The sequence below is a fragment of the Myiozetetes cayanensis genome, unplaced genomic scaffold, assembly GCF_022539395.1.
Source record: "Myiozetetes cayanensis isolate MyiCay16 unplaced genomic scaffold, myiCay2020 scf2-11, whole genome shotgun sequence".
In the NCBI taxonomy this organism is placed as follows: domain Eukaryota; kingdom Metazoa; phylum Chordata; class Aves; order Passeriformes; family Tyrannidae; genus Myiozetetes; species Myiozetetes cayanensis.
This window is the reverse complement of record NW_026087411.1, coordinates 89,618,999-89,640,169: the sequence shown is the minus strand read 5'-3', so window position 1 is coordinate 89,640,169 and position 21,171 is coordinate 89,618,999. Positions and strand designations below refer to the sequence as shown.

The window sequence follows — 21,171 nt, the reverse complement described above, 5'->3', positions numbered from 1 at the left end:
TTAAGACTAGCAGAGCACAGCAAGTCTTTATAAAATCATTTTCCTTAGCTAAAGCTTCTGGCACTTGAAATGGTAAAAGGGCAGCTATAGCTTAGCTCACAAAGCTGCTACATTTTAGTCAGAATGCAAGGAAACGTGGAGAGATTTAAAATAAGTAACAAGAATTCAACATTCGAGGACTGGATTATACCTGGGACATCAATCCAGCTTTTTATTGCTGAGCTCAGTGTCTGAGCACTATATATAAACAGGGATGCAAGGTAGTTTCTTCTGCTCTCTGCATGGCTTAGGCCTTTGTGCAGGTAATGAGAACAGTGTGGGATATAATTCTGGAATCGAATCAGGCTGATGCAATAACAAGGAAACTCCTTCCTTCCTAGTTACCTTTGGTCACAGGTCTCTTTAACCTATGGAAAAAGCCTTGCATCTTCATGTAGTCATGCAGTCCTGTTGAATTTCAGAGTCTTGGCACAAAGAATATTCCTTTGACTCATCCATCACCTGCCTCCTCCTGGGCTGGTCCTGTTACAGATGCCGTGGACCTGCCCATGGAACATGGGTCACATGCAGTCAGTCAGCAGTGTGCAGATTGGGATCCAAGGGCTGGGTATATTTTTAATATGTCATCACAGCAGGGGAGAAAGGTGCCATAAGCTATGTATGGAGTCAACAACAGAACTGTGGGTGCAAAGAAATCTTCATATTAAGTTCATTTACATCTCTGCTGCAGTTTAAAGAAGAAGGTATTCCTCTGTTATATGAGAGTATGTACAGTGTCACGCTATAGGACTGGAAAGCAATGCTCTTTTCTGTGTTTGGAAAGGGACCAGTCTCCTTGGTTTCAGTGGTGCACATGCAAAACTTCACATTATGACCTTTAGCTTGGGCTAGGAGCCTCAACTCCCTGCACAGCACCTGGATTCCTAAACAGTACGTTCACCCCCAGAGACTTCTAAGTCATGAAAAACCCTATACTGTCTTGGCACAAGGCCCTGAGTGCTGGCTTGCAATCATCTGTAATGGAACTTTTTTTGTCATGGTGGCTGGCAAAAGTCTGGGTCAGGTGAGTTACCATCTGGCAGTGCCCAGGCCCAGCCTGTGGGACAGCACATGTTTGGGGCAGAACATGTGGTTTGGGATGTAGACACCCTTTCTAGCAGGCCTGACGTTTCTGGCACAAAACATCATGGGATCAAATTCTGCTCATTTTATTAACAGTGAGTTGGCACCTCTAAAGCAGCTTCTAAACTGGAAATGTCCTTCATACTCAAGCAGTTCTGTCCCTCTAGAGCAGTTCTGAAAAGAGAACGTGGATGGCCAAGGAGGCTTACAGGAGGCAGACAGATTTTGCTCCTTCCTATTTGTATGGATAATTTGTCTTAAGAACAGTAATGGCAATAGCATACTTGTTATCATATTCTTTCCTTCACAAGCAAGCTATTTTTGCACAGTAATGTGCAGCTCTGACTGATGGTCCGTGCTGCCACAGTCTGACTTCAGTCAAAGGATTTCTCCTCTGTATTCCCACATCCCCCTGTCTTTTTCAGTTCTACCTAATGAGAATGCTCTTGTAGCCAAAGGCAGGAAGAAATCTGTCACGTACACAGCTCTCTCTTCGTCTTGCTCTCTCTCCTTTAATTGGGCTAGAGAGAAAACATTTAGCAATCTCTCTCCCTCTTTCCCCTCATTAGGCTAACGATGACATATTCTGTTTCCAGAGTATCTGTAGGAACACAGTATAGCAGCCACTGCTCGTTATTAACAGGAAAGAAAGAAAAAGCTGGTGGCTTGATCCTGAATTTATGTAGATGCATGTAAATGAGATGACATTTCCTTGGAATCAGATGTAACACAGAAGTGAAAAATCAATAGGGAGAAATCAGAATCTGGCTTGGTGGCAATTTAAGCCTCTGTAAGTGCTCATAGTATTTTATAACCTTATTGTTCCTAACGAAGGTAGGCCTCAGGCACAATGATACACAGAGACAAACCTCAGTGTTTTCACATAATTTTTTTGGTGCTTTATGATTTCTTTTACCTCACTACACGTATCACTTTTCCAGTTTAGCTTTTTCACTTTTATCTCTATACTGACAAGCCATGTGCAACAAATTCAACATTTTTTCAATACACATAAACTGGAGTTGTTCTTTCTTTTCTGTTATCCAGCCTCCCTACTTTTTCTTTTCCTTTCCTTCCTTTCCTTCCTATCTGCCTGCCTTTCTTTCTTTACTTTGGAAAAAGGTACTAATGAGCCAAAATTGATAATTAACCCACAAACAGTACAGGTTTCTATATACCAAAAAAAAAAAAAAAAAAAAAAGAAACTATTTAACATTCAACAGAGTGAATGGAAAGATGAGAAAATGCAAAATGAATATATTCAATAGTGACTGCCTGCAACTCATTTAACAGGATTATTAAGAAACAAAAGTTCCTATAAATTTGAATTCTGAATTTTAATATATCTATTGACTTCTGTCAGAGGTGTTTAAATACTTTAAGGCATAAGTTAGTTAGCAAAACCTCGTATTACAGACTGAGAGTGAGACAAATAATATGACCTTCATAAAAAAGAATGAATTGAGGCACAGAGTAAAAGTGGCTACTAGAAGTCCACAGGAACACATTAAAATTGAGAAAATCTTGGATGAAATTGGAGCTCCATGTGGATCACGTGTAGCTTCTCCTTTGGAACAGCATTTGGTTTCATCCCCTTTTGTCTTCTTCTACCCCAAGCCTAAGTCCAGAGGTTCTTCTGCTGGCCAGCATAAGTGAGCAGGCTTTGGTGTCCCTGAGATGTATCTAACCTTCTGTCTGGAGGCATTGCTGCCTGAAATGTACCACAGCAATATGCATGCTCACAGAAATTACAGTCAAACTGAGTGTCAGGACCTGACTGTGTTCCTGTGACATATGTGCAAAACTGAGGATGGTTTCAATGAAGGATGAGCTGAGCCCAGCATCCCAAGCAAGCAGAGCTTGCAAGGCAGTCTCCATCCTGATTCAATCACTGGCCTCTCTGCCAAGACTGTCAACAAAGGTGCCAATTAGTGCCAGTTGTGATGATGATTTTTGTGATGCCAGCACCTGTCCACTATGAACTGGACTGTGACCACCCTCCCATTTCCCATTAGATGCTGAGCAGCTGTCAGGTGGTAGCAGGGCTGAATGATGTATTGGCTTCTGTGCACATCAGTAAATCAGGCAGGCTGTATTGTATCTAAAAAGCTTTTCATGTCAAATTATTTTAATCTCTCTTTAATAATGCAACTGACTTAATTTCTTTGCTTTTACTGTGTTTTCTAGCTCATGGATTATTTATTCATATAATGCCAAGTAACATTGTGTGACAAAACAAAACAAATTCAAATGCAAGTATAACAAGAATCTGAGCTGCAGGCAAAAATAATCACACTTGCAAAAATGTACTTACATTGCCTTTTATTGGCATTGGAGGTATAAATTCTGTAATTATAAACCTATCTGACTTCCTGCATAATGCCAGCTTGACGGACAGGGACCTGTAGAGAGGAGTGTTTGCAATGGAAATGTAGTTTTTAATGTGTGCAAATTTGAATACTACGCATCAGTTCAGTCTGGAGCACAAAACCAACTTTTTATATGCAGATGAGACCCAGGTTTGTCTGCATATATGTGCAGAGATTGTGACCAGAAAACCACTGTTCCTGGGGGAGTTAGTGACCCAAACAGTCATTGCCCTGAACAGGCATAGGCCTGTACTGTGCTATGCACACAACATGACCTTCAGGTCTTCACTGTGCTGTGCACATCCTCTGTCCCCAGGATAAACTTGGCTGGATAATTACAATGAAGTAGCCTGTGGGCAGCTGCCACTGGGTCTCACCAACTGTACCTCCTTGCCTTTATCTAAAACAGGAGCAACAAATTCCCACGTGTGTATCCTTTTTATTTGACAGTGAAAATGATTAATGCAGTTATTTTGTTTTAGGAAAACCTTACAGGAGCTCCAAAGACTGAAATACCTGGGTAATCTTTACGTGGACAAGATCTGCACAGGATGCTGAGCCCTGCATGGAGGCCCATTTGATGGAGTGTAACTCCAGTGTCCCAGCAACTGAAGGGATGTAAGATTATCTGTGCTAGCCTCTTTTTCTCTATAGTGTTAGCTGCAATCAATGGTATTTTAAGCCATATTTCACAGCATCTGAGTATCCCTATTATTGGGATTACAATGAAAGAGCAAATTCTGGTGCAAAATCCTACGTGTGGGAATGTGTGCGCTGCACATGGTCTGTTATGCTTTGATGTGTCTCTTATGTGGTCTTGCTTCAGTATGACACCTTTCCATCAGCCACATCTTTTTTTTCATCTGCTGTCAATTTAATGAATATACTTCAGAGATACTTTCCTTTGAGAAGTTCTCATGGTTCACAGGCCCAATATTTTACACACAACTCCTACTTTTCACCCTCCTCACTGAAGAAAGACTTGATGGAAATGCCCAACAACCACATTAGTTATTGAAGGTAAATGAAGAAAGGAAGTGTGTCCTAAAGTTCATCGCCAAACTGCTGTATTGGTTCAAAAGATGTACTTGATTATTCTGGTAGTTTTTTTAAAAAAGAACGTCTGTGATCACCTAGTGGGAAAAAAATCCGTTTCACAGAATAAGTAAATAAGGACATATAACGTGTTCAAGGTCTTCCCCATGTTAAATAGCATGTGACACAGTAAAACCATTTTGCATAATCAAGAGTGAACTGAAAAGAGTGTAACAAAGCCCACTGCTTTCATCTGATACACTGGACTCACTCTGTGAGAAAGCCTGGAGTTGCTTGTATGACTACACATTGAGTCTCTCCCTCAACACCCTAGATTCCCTACTTAGTCATTCCCTAAACATGACCTTTTAAAAAAATGGATACAACAGGATATATTTTATTTTTTCATAGTAAAAATATATATGGTCAGAGTTCTTAGTAATTCAAATCAGTAAAAATTCAGATATTTATATTGTGAATAATAATTAGGAACTGAAAAACCAGTTTTATTATTTTTTGTGGGCTGCGTATTTGATGGTCGATATATTTGGTTAGGAAGCAGAAAAGAGCTATTTGTAGTCATTCCTGTTTCAAGGACTATTAGCAAAATCACAAAGAACTTGATAGAAACATGTATCTAGTGCATTTTTTCTAGACACACAGAAAACATTAATTTTGGTAGACATTTAAGAAATGAACACCCATTAGGGATTTTTGTCTCTAGTTTTGCAAAATCCTTTGAAGTTTCAAAATAGGTTGCACATTGCCAGTGTACTGAAAAAGTATTCTACTTTATGGTTGCAAAACAAATGAAGTCTTCAGTGAAAAATAAAATCACCTAAGGAAAAGAAAAAGATCAAGTATATACATACATACATATACATTCACTTGAGATACTGAAAACATATTTTGGATATGCTCATTTTCTCTCTCTTGACCAAAGCAGAATAGCTCTTCTCAGCAAGATGCTGCATGTAATGTACCATGGAGAAGTTTTTTTTTCAAACATATTCTCTAGATAGTATGGAAAAAAGAGGTTTGGCATGATTTCTAAATGTGAGCTTGTGCAAATCCATGTAGGTCTACTTCAGCCATCAATACTTCAAGCCTTCTTCTATCTTTTGAAATAATATAAAATGTTTTCTTTAAAAATTATTAATATCTTTAATATCTATCTTGTCACATGCTTATGTAATAATACTAATCCAGGTGCATATCATATACTCAATTTTTTTTTTTTTTTGAGCACAGGATTTGTTCAGTTGCTATAATAACATTTAACATGAGGACCCTGGTGATGTTTTTTAGCATTAAAATACAACACTCAGTTCCAGAAGGTTTTTTCTCCCCTTATACTTATAAAAGGAAGAGTCTTCATGCAGATAGTGATTTAAGCTAGCATATTCTGACAGTTCTTATATTAATTGAATTGTTAATAACCTATGGGATATACTACAAATTCCTTTGCCTTCAAATAGTTCCATACTTCAGGGAATTTCCAAAGCAGGACACATGCAATGTGCTGTGTACTGGAATACATTATCTCTGTTGTTAGATTATTCAAACAGAAGCTGAAAAAATGACTTTTTCAGCAGTGCTGATGCAGTGCATTTTTTGTTGCAGTTCATGTATGTGGCAAAACTTACTGTACTGTGTACCTTCTGTTAACATATCCTCCCATGTTTAAGATTAGAAAATATTAATGGAAAATGGGTCATATAAGCAGAACAACGTGTTGTAAATGACCTGAGACAAATGGCACGTGTTGACTCCTTGGTTGGCTTAGGTTTCTGAAATCTAGACAGAATCCACAGCCTGATCATTAAAGCAGAAAGAGATTTATTCTGTATAGTTTCATCATCTTGTTACAATCTTTGTCATAGGAAAGGAAGAGGGAACCTTGTGCCATTTTCAGTTCTTGTTTAATATCTTCTTCACAGGAAAATGCTGCCAGGATATTAAACTCATCTGTTCTTTTGGATAATAAGGATGTAATGTACCATTTTGACCTTTCCAAATGCTGTGTTTCCAATTGCTGTTCATTAGATTTTTTTTTTCTTGATTAAAGTCTCACTAACCTGTAGAAATAGAATGAAACAAGACCTAGTCAAGACACAGCCTATCAAGCATGATCAAAACAAAACCACACAATTGTATAGCTCAAGGGCTATAACAGATATTAACACTTAGCGTGCTGTATCATTGCTGTGTTCACTCATAACAAAGAAACCAAAATGTTGTTTATTTAAATTTTTCACATGCTAATGCAGAGTCACAAGCTGAAGAGCTTTTCTTTGATGGAAAGTTTAATCATGAGAATAAGAAAGACTCTATTTCTGAGACCATGCAGAAAAGTTTCTGAGATGAAGTCATAAGAGAACTGAATTATAATCCTCAAACGGAAATGTAATTAAATGATAAAATATATATGACTGAGGGGCAGATTCTGTTGACCTTATTCATAGATTTTTAAATTCAGAAATAGTTATTAAGGGCAGAAAAAGCTATATATTATTGTCTAGTCTAACCTCCTGCATGGTCTCAAAATGTTATCTATCAACCTCTGTAGCTTCTTTATGAGACACTGGATATCTTTCTGACAGACAGAGATTGCTCCAATGGTTTAAAGCTCTCATTGTTAATTTCATGAGGGGGGAACAGACTGGAATTCTTGGCTTCAGCTAATTACACGTTCCTTACTCCTGAATTAGAGAGCTCTTAACTGTCAAAAATCCTTTTTGCCTGTAGGTACCTGAAGGCTGTAGTCAAGTAACTTCTCGGTCTTCTCTTGACTGAATTAATACCTAAGAATTTATTTTGTGTTTCAGTATTGGTACATTTTCCCTAATTTTCTTTTTATTTTAAGAACTTTTTCTGTACATATTTTTGATTTTCCCTATTCTTTTTAACAAACTGTAAAAAAAGTAAAACCATAAAAAATCTGTTCCAATGTCTGAATACTATTTACTTATTTACTCTTACAAAGATTACATTTGTCTTCAAATAGCATCCCACTCACAGTTCACATCCAAATTATATCTATAGTGACACTGTGCCCTCAAAACTATTACTTTTGTGGCTAACTCAGACTCAAACCAATATAAAATATTAATCAAACCAAAAAATAAGACACAAGCTGTCTCTATGTATACAATTAAAATAAGTTAATACACTACTCCCTTAATTTTGTTATCTGTAAGTGTCCATAGTAATGGGACTTTAAACTGCAAGTTTAACACTTGAGTCTTTCTACTAACACTTTCTAACACTTTCTACTTTCTTTTCAACAGTGAAGTGGTTTTGCCTATAGTTTAACCTCTGGGCAGGAGAAGTGCCCAGCCTTGGTACTGATGTTACAGAATTGCATACACACTTGGTGGTGATAAAATGACTGCTAATGGTGCTCCTGAGAGAGAATAACTCAGCGTTGGTGTCGATGTTATGAATGCCTCCTGAGAGACTGTTTTATCTATCAGAGCAATCTCTTAACTGTTGTTTACTTTTCCTGTCTGTGTAGATCAGTAAGCATTTTAAAAGCACTAGGTAAGAATCTCTCTATTAGCACTTATCAAATGAAAAGACAGAGTAGGAAAAATATATTGTTGTAACAGAGGAAACTGCCTAGTCTGGGCAGTGAATTCCTTTAAGTGGTTTGTAACACACCCATAAGCATTTGGAGATGAACGCAGGGATGCAATGATAGGTAACAATTCACATGATTCTCTGTAGGAAAACAGATGAGTATCATCAAGAAGAGCAGTAGCCTAAAGTTCTGTATACAACACACTTCCTTAGATACATTTTTTTCCTGAGCCTGAACATTAGTATTAATGAAAAATACATTTCCCCAGAAAAGACGCAGAACTCCAACAAGTAGTTGTAGCTGCAGGTTATACCAGTTGGTTTCTGCTGTAATTCTGGGTTCCAGAAGAAGGCAAGTCATCAGTCAGGAAGGGTGTACAACGGAGCTAGATACTGTATTAACTATTTTCTCACTTTCAATTCATATAGACAGCTCAGTATCAAAACAAAGTAGCAAAGCCAAAGCAAGCAACTTAAGATCCTTTCAGAGATCTGGTATTCATATGGATACACATGAGGTTTGCCAGGCCATGCACACACATATATTGTTACCAAAATGTGGACTTACAATCTTTTCTAGTGTCTACATATTTGAAACAGAAGTATGGCACATCACCATCCACTGTCCTGTTCTGCCCAGGGTTGCCTTCAAGGGCATTCTTATCAGAGGCACGTATGAACTAATTACATAGTAATTAGTACAACCTAACCTCAAGTAACCACACAAACCATGAGAACCTCCTGCTGAATCTAGAGATTCCTTGGAGGAAACATTTCTCCTCTTTCTTGATGAACTGCAATCCTTGCCATGCTTTCCTAACAGGCCAGTACGTGGATAAAATCATGGAACTCCCCAGCACTGTGCATGGTTACTTTGCCCATCTACATGTGGTAATCTGAATCTGTTTAAGGATCATGATTGTTTTGTTTTAAGCTATTATAAAACCAGCCACCCGTGCAATGGAGCCACATGGCTCTTCCTATTCTCAGATTGAGATTGCTGTCACTTACCCTACTCAAAATGCTAAATGGAGAATTACACTAATACATTTTATTGACAGCAGGATTAGGTGTTTTGCTCTTTCCCTAATATTAAGCCTATAAAAACTTCAGCATAATTGATTTTATGTTTTGTTTTCATGGAAATGTGAAAACAAAGTCCACAGAATAAAAAATACCATTCAAAATGAGAAGGAAGAAAGAGTGAAGTCTAATTAAACAATTGTGTAAAATCGAGATGTGTCATTTCAAGAAAAGTAATTAATGACAGCTTTACTTTTAGAAGGTTCTGTCTTTTACTTTGAGAAGTAAAATTTAGGTAGAAAGCTCAGTGTTCTTGCCAGGCCCTTGAAGAAAGGACAGAGATTTTACATGAGAAATCTCATTGTGTTTATGAAACATTTTTTGTGCCCCCAAATATTTTACCAGTAAGACAAACCCATGAAAACTAATTTAATTTTATTAACGGATTATCACATTAAGTGTTTATTTTATTTTATTTTATTTATTTTATTTTATTTTTTTCCTTCTGGTTTCTTTTCAGCCTTTTAAATTTTTTTTTTTTTTTGAAAAGTTGTACAATTTTCTCAAAGATTAAACAGCTCAGCTTTCTCTCTTAAGACATTAACTATATATGTATCCTATAGGACCCAGCTTTCCTGGTAGCTGTATAGATTTCCTGGTAGCAAGAAGATGTTTACATATTCAATTTTTGTTTGAAGTTAGATGTCAAGCAAGTTTCTTAAGACTTAATTCTCCAAATCCCACTTTAAACTTGCTTGGAAAGCCACTAGATACTCGTATTTACTTTTATTTGATGTAAATTTACTTTATTTTCCATAAGCAATGAAGCAGTCCATGATCACTGACCCCTTTTGATAAAGGACATGCCTTTTAATTCCTGTTGGGTACTTGCTAACCTTGCAGTACTCATCAAAGTGGCATGCAGGTATACCTTATGAATACAGGTACTCAAACTGCACAACAATGATGAAGTAAACTTGGCTCCTTAAAATACAAATGAGTAAGAATTCCAAGGTACACCTGAAATTCTACAAATATTATTCATAATTTTTTCACAAAAAATGTGGCTTTAATATTCACAAATAAAAATAAAAACAACAACAACAACAAAGATAAGAACCCGAAGAGATCCTACTAATGGTGGCTGTGACTGGCCCTACTTTGCATTTTGTGAAATTAGGAAGAGTTCTTCTTTTCTTTGCAGGAAGTACAAACAACATTCTGCAACAGAGACTAATCCAAGGTTTGAGATGCTCTATGCCAGTATTGTGGCTGTCACAGACAATCTCCCAGACCAGAAATCAAAGGTATGTTTTTCACCCATGTTTGTGTCCTGCTTGCCTGTCACAGTCCAGGATGGTGTATGGGTATGTGCAGGCACAGACACCACAACCACAGCCGCGTTCTCAACTCCTACACTCATTTCGTGTCTACAGTGAAAGAGGTTCAGGCCTTACTTTTCTGATCTTGCTAAGGTGAGTAAGATATGATATCTGGGAAGATATGAATTGCAGGACAGTAGAACTATAAAAGCAAGGGCCAAATATCCCTCTGTAAAAACTATAAATACAAATGCACTATACTATGTAAATTCTAGTGTCATGGTGATGGCCATAATACAATATGATTTGATACTGTTTTCTACGACATTTTTGGCAAGACTAAGGGTAAAGAAAAAGTAGATTTTCCCTGAATGATGTCAGTTTATGGGTTATTTAAAATTATTAATATTAAAAGTCACAACCACTAGAAATAGCTTTTTGTCCTGTTCGAGGCACAGAGTAGATCCCCATCAGCTGAAATTTACACAGCTCATTATTCAACATGGTAAGAGCTACTTTCCTGGTTAAAGGGTTGTCTGTCAAAATTACATTCTGTTTTAAAAAGTGAAATAGGTGAATATTGACAATAGGACTCAGGCCACATTTTTTATACTGCCTAGAATTTTGGATTTCTTATGACAGGGTAGGAATGAAAGCTAACCCTGCATATTTGCATAGACAAGAAGTAATTATTTTGATAATTTTGGAGCTGTATGAAAATTCTAATGCACAGACCTAAAATTTAATATTCAACCTAACAACAAATTTGAAAGACTTCCTTTATTCTTACAGAGTATAATGAAATCCATTTTTTTCCAGAAATTAATAATTCTAATGAAGATAGAGCATGAAAAGAATGTATTAAAACAATTAAAACTGCACGTAGGGGTATTTTACTGACTTTATTTTTTATTGTTTTGTAGCCATTTCAAAGCATCAAGCATTTTATGTGGGCAATTCCAGTCTTTTTTGAAACTTACTTAGAATTTGCTTCCCAGTCAAATAGATATGTGGAATAAAAAAAAGAAAAAAAGAGTGTACACTGAATACCTGTCACAACTGTGTGTAAGGTGAGGCAGAATTCAGAGGAAGTGTGACTGCTTCCCTGTCATCCTGCCAAAGGCAACGCCTGGTGAGTGTGGGAGAGTCCAGCTGGTCCTGGGCTCTCTGTAAGCTGAAATCCTAAAGATGGAACTTCTTACACCTGGCAGAGGGTTAACCAGGGACAGTAGGACTGTAACACAGAGTGGGTTTCCTGTTAGGAATGTCAGCCTATAGTGTTAGGACATGTGGCTGTATGTCCAATCATAAGTTGTTATGAAGTGGTAAACCAATGCTGTGTGTACATGTGTCACCCCAGAACTGTATAAAGGTAGCTGCACTGTTACAATAAAAAAGCTGGTATCCTGAAACCCATGTCGCCTCCTGCCTCGACCGTGACAGGTGAGCACCTCAGGCTCTGAAGAAATGTTCAGAGACATCACTAACAGCTCCAATTTGCAGTTCCCAATCCACTCCCTTTAGGAGCAGAGGCTGTAGGAACCCCCCTCACTAGGCAGGTTGACCTGGAGCACTTAGTTCCTTGATCTCCTGCTGTGGTCCTAGAGAAGCTCCAACAACTTCTGGAGCCCCTGGCATGAGAATGGGAGCCGTGGCTGGAGGATGACTTGGGAAGAAGAAGACTGAAAGCCCTTAAACCCCACCTTAATTATGGATTGTCTTGCTGGGATCCATACAGCCTAAAACCACAGCACAAAACAGAAGGGGCAGAACATCCAAGATCTCTGCTTGTTCCCTGGGTCCTCAGCACCAACACCTACATCCTCATTGTCATTCTTCCCCAACTACTCAGTGCTCTCCAGCAGCTCTGTACTCAATCCCTTCAATAAAAAAACACTGTCCCAAAATAAACTACTCTGGAAAAGAATTTCAACCTTCATTGCCTCAGCACTGCGGTTTAAGCAGTTTGCTCATTATTATAGCTTTAGTTTGTACAGTGGAATATTCTGTATATCTCCATTCTGTTTTAACACATATGAACTGCAAATATGACAGACAGCAATTCCAGGTCTGTGCTACAACACTTAACAGTTAAACACTTTGTCTCTGGTGCAATGGGATGCTAAAACTGTCTGCGTATAAAAACCAAATGGATTTAAATGATGGTACATACAAGCTTATGTTTTATACTTCCTCAACTTCTTCCAGTATCAGATCCATACACTCTTTTAAAGGGGTAAAATAAATATCCTTTTATTTCTCTGATTCTTAAGAGTATAAAATCTCACTTGCCTCATCACATGTGCATCATCACATAGCTGCATTATATGTCTAACATTGAACTGAAGGTTTGATTTCAAATCTCCTGAAGTCAGTGAGCATCAGTGAGGGTTTGTGTTGGCTTGAATTTGATCATTGCTGTCCTTTGTGGTGACTATGCCCAAAAGTCACTGCATTTCCAGTCCTGGGTAAAGAATGCTAGTCATGCACATTAACACTGAAAGTGAAAAAATATGTACTAGGAGGTCAACAACAAAGAGTAAGGCTTTCCATTTTTTGTTAATCCAAACATTTGTGTTTCTGATTTAGGGATTAGGGTTCATCAGATGACAACTGTTTACATTTCAGGAAATGATACCTCTAGTATGTATGAAGGACTTGTCCTGAAGTGAGTGTGCTTGATCTCTATAAATATTTGGAGGTGGTGTGCTGCTTAAATGGAATTAATAAAAATCATGGAGATTTTTATTGGTACACAGACTACACTCCACAGAGCAGTAATGAACTGACTTGATGTAGCCCATTTATTAACCTGTCTTCTGTACTCTCATATATTTAGCATAGTAGGATTTTAGTGACAAATCTTACAACATATACAGCCATGATAAGACCCATTGAGGTGAACAGGATTGCTTACTGTAGTAAGATATGACTTTTTTTTACATTTTACTTTCTTTGTCTGTCTGACACTGCAACTTCCTTACAGGTATCAATTCTTGGAGTTGTATACAATTACTCAGAGTACTGGTAGAGAAAGGAGCATCTCAGAAACCACAACAGGCACTTATTCTTAAAGGCTGATGATTTAATGACATCTTTTATAGCTTATGGTAAGTCAACGCTTTGTGGTTTTAGTAAAAAGCTTAAATGAGTTCTCATATTTATTTTTCAGGGTAATTACATATATCACTCTTAACTGTCCTTTGCTCAGATCAGGATCACTCAAGTCTTTTTAAGTAAATGCCTAAATGTATTACTGTCTCCTCTTTTGTTGCCTTTCACTCTCCTTTTGTCCTTGACAAAATCAGTTTTGCTGTTCGTTTTTCAGATTCTCACAGAGAACTAGTTGTGCCAATCATTTTCCATGTGATAGAAATACCTGCCCTTTTGTTGATAGGACAGGCATATGCAGTATTCTACTGAGCTGTGTGTACCTCTGAAGACCATAGATTATATTCTCTAAGTGAATTATTTTCCATGGTATTGTTACACTTGACTCATTCTGCCAAGTGAGGCCACATATACTTGGATGAGCTGAACGATTTTCTGCAGTTCACAAATATTTATATATTAACAGTTTTTTACTCAAAAGTATATTTAAGAGAATCCTAAACATACTACAATGTTACAGAAAATATTTCTGGGGTATGGACTGAGTAGAAATTCTGAGAAAGAGGTCTGCACCACAAGAACAGCAGACATAGGTAACATTTTTCTATGTAATTCAGGATCTTTTTTTCCAGTGTTGTTACTATATGATGCATTAGATGAGTCTGAAAAAGTCTCACAGTCCTTGTACCCTCTTCTGTGGTGTTCTGCAGAGACATAATTCTTTCTGATTTCATAGACACTGCTCTCATAGAAAGTATTCAAAATACTTTCCACTCAACTACCAATTAAACAACCAGTCATAAAAAAAAATCCTGCCCTTTGCACTATGTCATTATTGTCATAACTTAAAAATATCTCTGGACCAAGGTTGATTGTAAGAAGTCAAAAAGCTGGATGAGATTCTAATAACAAGCAATAGGAATGACCACCTTGGTATTCATATAAAGTTTGATGCTGAATATACTTTAATTGAGGTATAAGACTGAAAGTGAAATTTCAATATAGGAAGTACACAAAAATATAAGCAGAATAGATCTGAAAAGACAGTTAAGAAATTTCAGAGATTATGTTAAAGTGGGCAACTGAGAAATAACTGATATGCCAACATACAATTTGACAAAATGTGGAAAGATGTACTTCAGAAATCTGGATTATAATATATATTCCTTGAATTTAAATTCACTGTATTCCTAAATAATATCTAGAAGCCATTGTGTTCATCCCAATAGAAGCAGCTGCTCAATGCATAACAGATGTTCAAGAAACAGTGAACAGTTGAATACGAAGCACAATTACAATATTAGATTGATTTATAGCCCAAAAGTGTGCTTTAGTCTGCATATAAAACACATGAAAAGTTCTAGTGGCTGAAGTGTCAGTGCTCCCTATTGATGAAAATCTTACTACTGAATTGAATTTAGAAACAAGCAAAACCAGAAGAGTTCAGAGAAAAACAATTTTTTTAAACATACAGAATGGGCTTGAAGAAGTCACTAAGCCTAATTACTGGTAAGCACTGAACTGAATTGCATCTAATACATATCATAAATATGTGTTTATGTGTAATGGGAACAACCATAATTCCGTTGAAAACATTACTCCCTAAGCCATCAATAAGAATGAACACAGCAAACCCCACTGTAATCTTGTAGAGGAATCTACTCTTCTTAACATTTAACAAAAACTCTAAAATGATGTGACATTTTACTAAAACAAAAAAGTAAATTCTTCCCCTTTCAAGATGAAAATGAGACATCAAATTCCTGAGAATGGAGAGGAACTTTCTCTGTTGGCACAGTTATTCTTTCTGAGGAACCTATCCCTACATTTAACCCACTGATATTCTTAAGTTTTCACCTTAGCTTGTGTTTGGCATTGGTTATCCAACAGGCCCTCTCTTCCTGGGTCCATACCATCATTAGAAAGAGGTCCTCTGTTTATCAGTGTAATTGTTTATTTCACCAAATCCACCATGCAAAAGTGAAAGGTGAATATACAGCGCACTCCCAACACATGTAGTATTTATCCTGTGCTTCATTTCCTGAGAAATGAGGATGGTTCATGCTGATGGTTTTAGTTTTTAACCCTTATAAGAGAGTGATTCCAACGTGTTATTTCTTACTTACATAAACACTGATAATTTGTTGCCTATTTTAATACTCTGGAAAATAATGTGTTCATTAGCATCCTGTGCGTGACCACTGCTTAAAAGGAAGTGAACAAGCCAAAAGCCAGGTTCAGTTTGAAGCCTTTAACTTCATGTAGGCATGATGTTAAAGCTATAGAGGGTGCAAAATCTGTTGCCCTGGCAAAGAAACTTCCTGGGCTAACATCTAGCTTTCTGTTCATGTTTGGGCACATCCTGTTAAGTCTGCATTGTCACCTGATTTTGAAGCAATTGATATTCCCTGGGCCTTTATGGGTACTTTCTATGCAAGCACTGTTATGAAAGCGCAATATGCCTTGCCCCTTGCCTGAATTTCAATTGTCCCTGCTAGGTAGCATCAGAGACACACAGCTTTTTATTTTTCAGAGAAAAAAAGTATTCCATCTTCTCTCACTTTTTGTTTCCAACTTCCATTTCCATCTTGAGATTCCTGCCCTTCTAACTTTCTTAGTGTATTTGACTAGTGAATAAGAGAATTCAGTTGCTTATGCTCAGGAATTGCTGTCCTAACTGAAGCCTTTGAACCTGTAATTATTTTTTAAAAGTCCTTTACTGCACTATGTTAAAAAAAGTTTTCTATCTTAAAATGACACATTTAGAAGTTCATTAGAGGAGACATTCAGAGCATACATCTGTGGAGATGTGTATTAACTATTACTTTACAAGAGGATGAAAGTGCATGGACTGAATCTCCACCCTGGATAAGAATTGTAACCACAATCTATTTATACTGTGCACTGGTTCTGTCTGCTTAATTTTCTTCACAGTCCCATGAAGACTGGCATTTTTAAGTTGCAAAAACCTATGTGCACATCTCATATCAACTCCACTGGAGCCACGATTAGCAAAGGCAGGGTAAGAGAAAGGACAAGAAACTTCAGCTATGTGGGAGATAGGCATTTCAGAAGAGTATCTGAAAGACAAAATTTGGTTTACTGTTTCAGCAGTAGTGAATCTGCTCCCTAAATGAGTCCTTCAAGAAAAAATCAATCTCTTGAATGGCTGGTCAACTGTGCATTAAGGAAGACTTTGGAACTGCATGTGTTATTGCCCAATTTCAGATATTTTTGCACAGTGAAGTTCAAAACAGACATTTGAATTCCAGACTCAGGAGATATCCTGTGCAATATATATGCATTATCAGAAAGACAGAAGGGAAGCAAGAAAGGTGACAACTTTAATTGGATTAAGAAATGTTAGGGAACTAAGGAAAACCATGAGGGGAGAGGAAGGTCTCTTTCAGTAGACTGGAAACTAAAATGGAAAAGCTGGTAAAAATAAACATATTTTTCTGTGGTCAGAAAAGGCTGCACTTCTCATATGGGACATTCAAAAAACAGGCCCTACTTTCTCAAATAGTAGAAGGAGAAAAAGTAGAATTATGGTATTACTTGCTGGGATGAATGAAGGGGTATCATTTTCTGTAAAAGCTTGGATCATTCTGTGTAGTTGGCATCCCATCCAATTTATTAAATTCAATGAAGGTTTACAGAGAATGCATCAAAACACCTGCTCTTTCTCTTTTCAGAGTGGGCTAGAAAGAAATCAAATACATTCTGTTGAGAATTCTGTGTTGAAATTTTGGCTTTACCAGCTCAGCACAGCTATTATAGCCCTCAGAGGGTAATCTGGAAATCCACAGTGAGTCCCTCTCTGTGTTTTTGTTTTGCTTGAATACAGTAGGATAGGACTTTCTACGGACACTGCCCATGCTCAGTCTGTCACCTCAAGAAATCCCAAGGAAAGACCTGATATTCTGCAATACTTTGCTGCTGTAGCATCTTACTCTGCTTCAGTTATGTTGGCCGTTCCTACAGGTTGTTCTCAACAGAGTACTTATGGAGGGTGCAGCATTTACCAGATTCTCCATAATCTTGTTCAAGTTCAGAAAAATATGTTAAAAAAATGTCAGGTTTTTTTTTCCCCCCTCATTTCATGTATCAAGTCTAAGGAATGATTTATTCTTCTGGGAAATCTCTAGAACAGTATAAATGCAGGAGTGGAATACTAAGAGCCTTACCAACTTATTCCAAAAAATGATGCATCTGAACAATAGCTGGGCAACAATTCGAAAGAGACTTAATAATAAGAGAAAGGGGCAACTGAGGAAAACTGTGAAGACCAGAAGGTAGTGAATGTAGGAGTGGGAAAAAAATTTCTGGCCTGTAGAAGCATAAATAATAGTGATGAGACATAAATAAAAAAGTAGCCACTTGATTTTCAGGCTGAGGTTACAGGACTGACAATAAGAAATTTATGTTTTTACTTCTAAGTGGAGTCATCTGATTGGAAATTAACGAGGGACAAAAATTTGGTGCTCAAGATGCCTTTTAAAATGAAATCAAATTTCAAGGAGAGTTGTGATTTGAAGTGCAACATTTATATCTACCTTTCAAGGCAGTGTTAGAAGAAGATCCATCCATATCTTCCTCAATAGCTTTTACATTAGCACATCATCATATACTCAAGTGCAAAATTACCATGATAACAAAAGAGAATGGGTTCTTTTAATTTGCTTTGCTGTTTTGAACATCCAGTGACCTGCAAAATCTGGATAAAAGCCACTGGTTTATTACTCATTAGAAGGCTTTAGAAATATCTCTTTGCTTTTATAGCAGTGATGACTGCCCAGAGTTGTGAAATTTGGTGATTACTACAGAATGTTAAGAATAAACACTGGCACCACTGATGTGCCTTGTATATGCTAACAATAGGGTACAAAATTTACTGGATTACATAATATTCACTTCTAACCTGGAGCAGACTTAGAATCTTATTCCATGGAAATAAGAGAATGAATTGAAAGCAGTTAATAAGATTAAACCCACTGTGAAGCATAAAGCCATAGTTAATGACTCGTGATCTCACTGCCCATGTCTCCACCGATGCCGTTTCTTTGGTCTATGTAATTCACATATATTCTTCTCATCTAGCAGTTCATGACCTTGTTTAAGTATTTAGTCTTTTCCTTCAAAACTCAGATTATGGTAACATTACTCTTTTAAACAGCAATGAAATGTATCGCACATGTGCAAATCTAAAGAAATATATTAATGCTGAAATGGTACCTCTGTTCACTAAAAATATTTAGGTAAATCCAGTTTAATTTTCACATCTTTGTTTCAAGCACCCCAAAAGATGCTAGTCCTTCATCTGATAGTCTCTGATCTCTAACATCTGTATTGTCATCCAATATAATCATCCAGTATCACAAAGCAAAATGTGTACTGTTCTTTCCTCAGCTGATCCCCTTGCAGGATGTTTCAGGGTGTCTAATAGATGGAGACATTACTTCATAATACAAATATGAATCTCTCGGACTTAACTCCTATTTCAAGTGACAACAGAAACTGTTTAAATGTTTCTCATACTTAAAAATATTTCAAATGCAATATTTCTATTATAACAAGATTCATATCAAACTCTGAGTAAATAACACATGCACTGTTACTGAACAAAAAGAGTTGCATATTTAAATAGAAGGAATTGAAGTATTGTTTTAAAGACAATTGAGTCTTGAGTATTGTTTTAAAGACAGTACCACTTTATTAAATCATATTGTAGCTTATGCACAATATTGCAATATATTAAAAAAAACTATAATTAGCTTTCTTTTAGCTGATGAAACTCCACAAAACACACTGGTATTTTTTTAAACTGTGTTTTTTTGTCTTCTAGATCCTGAGATTTATATTATAACCCATAACTGGAGGAAAGCAAAACACAGAATCCACTACAACCTATGCAGTCAAAACCAGTGGCTGTAGTCTGCATGGATAGTTAGGAGAGATATGTTGAGTCAGTACAATAACAGTGTGCTAAATTTTGCCACTCTTCTTCTAACTGGGACAAATTTTCAGGCTATTCAAATTGCTATCACACTCTTGGCACTAGTGCAATAAAATTCTGATTTTAAACCCATGAGGATTTGCTCCAATAGTATTGTTGTGTATGAAATGTCACACTGTTTTGTCATTATCTTCTGAGCATGATATTACTCAGTGTTAGGAGTGATCACAATGTAACTATTAGGAATTGCATCGTGGCTGGCCTTGGAGGGATCTTGTAAAAGCAGAGTTTTTTCTGGCAGTCCTCTTGTTTTCTTCGCTGTTGTCAAAAAGACTCAAGTTGAGCCAGCAGTGGTGCTCCTGTGGCCAAGAAGGCCAGTAGTATCCTGGGGTGCATTAGGAAAAGCACTGCCAGCAGGTTGAGGGAGCTGATTCTGTCCCTCTACTCAGCCCTGGTGAGGCCTCACCTGGAGTGCTGTGTCCAGTTCTGGGCTCCTCTGTTCAATGTGCTCTAGGACAACCCTGCTTGAGCAGGGAGGTTGGATCAGATGACTCACTGTGGTGCCTTCCACCCTTACCCATTCTGTGATTCTGTGAAATCCCTTCCTTCCCAAACCTGTGTATGTGGTTAAATCAAAGGTTAAATCAATTTTGCTGGAAAAGAAGATGGCAGCACAGTATCCTAATCCTTTTGGGAGAGAAGTTGAGATCTGCACTTCAGGAAACTTTCAACCCTACAGGAATGGAGGCCTATGACAAGAATCTGGCATAGAGTGAAAGTCTTTCAGTCACTCATACCCCACTCCTCGTCTGGAGACAAATCCAGAAGAAACTGTGTTGAATTTGCCTCTAAGTTTGTGAACAGTGAGAGAGGAAGGAGGGATGAGTAAGGACACACTCTGCCTCGATAAATGGTTGTCAACTCTACTCATGGACCTGTCAAACGCAACTATGCAGTCTTTTAAAAGCAGGAAGCGGATTTGATACCAAAGGCTACACACAGGCAGCAGCTCTTAACTCAGAGCTTATGTAAGTGCATATATATATGACAGAAGCCTCCACTTAAACCAGCCTGACAACAACTCTCCTTCTGAACTGTGGTATGTCTCCAGAGATCCTTATTCAATTATTAATGCATCTGCTGCTAATTTCATCATGCAGAGTGTGAATTTGTCTTTGCACATCGAGCTCTAAGGGAAGTTTGTAAGAAATATAGAACTTGTCAGCACATGAGAGTCAACACATTACTGCTGTGCTGCAGCCATTTATAATGAAACTAAAATGAGCACTCACTTGTTTGGCATTAATTTAATGTCCCACTTAGCTCCTATCAGACGTAAATAGCTGCTTCATCCATTTAAGCATTTCTGTTCGTGCACATAATGAAGTACTCTGTACCTGTCAAGTAAGCAGAATTCATAACTGAAATAAGAAATGGATGAGGAAATTCAATGTTCTTAATATTAAGCCTCTACAGGGGTAGCATAAGACTTTTTTTTTGGCCTCTGTAAGATTCACCTTTTATCCCACTCTTCAGAGACGATATGAAGACATGACATGTACACACGTTAGTATGCCAAAAATGTTTCTAAAAGGAGTATCTGTTCAACTGATGGCACAATTAACAAAAGCTGCAGTTGTTGAACACATGC

The 21,171-nt window shown here is 37.3% G+C and overlaps 1 protein-coding gene across 18 annotated transcripts in view; it reads right to left on the bottom strand.

Annotated features, from left to right (window-relative positions):
* Positions 1-21,171, bottom strand: part of KHDRBS2 (KH RNA binding domain containing, signal transduction associated 2) — a 414,928-nt gene that overhangs the window by 46,618 nt on the left and 347,139 nt on the right. For 14 of the 18 annotated variants that reach the window (XR_007629056.1, XR_007629062.1, XR_007629067.1 and 11 more), the window contains 2 exons: positions 20,813-20,917; positions 6,349-6,604 (listed from right to left, as the gene is read on the bottom strand). The exons of 1 other annotated variant lie outside the window; for it this stretch is intronic. The gene's annotated coding sequence lies outside the window, so the exon portion shown is untranslated. Of the gene's footprint in view, positions 1-6,348; positions 6,605-20,812; positions 20,918-21,171 lie in introns of those variants that run through there. 3 more of the 18 variants (XR_007629068.1, XR_007629069.1, XR_007629071.1) reach the window with 1 other exon arrangement.